Below are 1,494 nucleotides of genomic sequence, written 5' to 3' on the forward strand. Positions count from 1 at the left end.
GATTGTTTGTGATCAAAAAATTGGCGTATGTGACTAACCATTTAATTATCAGTGACCAACTATTAAATGTGACCTTAGAATTTGACAACTTGTGACCAATTAATTTGACCTCGAAATAATCTGCGACCTGTAAATTTTTTATCTGTGACCTTGAAATAATTTGTGACCTGCAAATTTTTTTGAATTGTGATTTCAAAATAATTTGTGACAAATTAACTTGATAATATGTAACAAAAAAATAAATTTATGACCTACACTTATGAATCTATGACAATTAATCGAGTAATTGTGACTTCCTCATATTTAATTAATAAATATTTTCATTTAATTATATAGATACTTGAATTTTGAATTTTTAAACTATATACATAATTTACAAAATTGGTGTAAACAATACACCTGCATTATGAATTTGTCCCATAAATTTAAAGCAAATTTTCGTAAATAACATTAACTTGGATCCAGAATCAATTGAGATTACCTTTTAGTTAGACCCTAAAATTACTCATTCATAATTAGCAATTTCAGTAGTCATCATATATGACAACTTATTTGAAGCATTAGCTCGTTATTTAAGACAATCTTAATACAAAAAATGAATGTTTTAAATAATAAGATGTCGCATAAGACGACTATTGTCGTCGCTCACTATTAATAGCATTACTCTTATTAATTTTAAACAAAATTCATGTTCGCACATTAGTAAAATTATTAGCAACGTCTAATCAACCCAAATGACGCTATATTTAGCCCTCATTATACAATTATTATTTGGGAAAAAAATATTTTGAACAATGATTTTTAGGAGAATATGTAGTTAAAAAACATGAAAAAATTTTGAATTTACAACTGGTTACTTCGCCGCCTCCATTTATTTTACTATTTTTCACATTTTAATTTTGAAAATCGATAAATTTCATTGTCTTTGAATTTATACATTTATTTTTGACCATTCGTTCAGCTTTGATCAGAATAAATAATCGTGGAATTGAACAATTTTGATTGGATAACACGTGCTTTGACCACTCAATTGTATTGCAAATTGCTGTTGGTCAGTTGGTGTGATTTTCTTTTGGTCAACGCGGAAATCGCATTTTTCGCTCTTGCATGCTTACATGGAGACCAGAATATTAAACATTGCATTACCTTATAAATTATTTCCGAAAGTAAGTAAATAATTATATTTTGTTTTCCTAACAAGCAAAGCCAAATAGAAAAATTATGATAAATCATTATAATGCACAATCTATGAGTATTGACTATAATTAACAATTAGTAGAAAGGATGTTAATATAACACAGATTAAGATTTAAGTTTTAATTGGCTTCTAGAAATGCGACAAGAAGTACATAATACGGCAATGAAGAAGTAGGCCTGGGCAAAATAACCGAAAAATCGATTAAACCAATGAAATCGAACCGATCCGGGTTGGTTTGGGTCAGCTTGACAAAGGTAATTGGTTTGGTTTGATTTTCTTTTAAACAAAATCATGGA

This window comes from Olea europaea, chromosome 1 (assembly GCF_002742605.1).
Source record: "Olea europaea var. sylvestris chromosome 1, O_europaea_v1, whole genome shotgun sequence".
Classification (NCBI taxonomy): Eukaryota; Viridiplantae; Streptophyta; class Magnoliopsida; order Lamiales; family Oleaceae; genus Olea; species Olea europaea.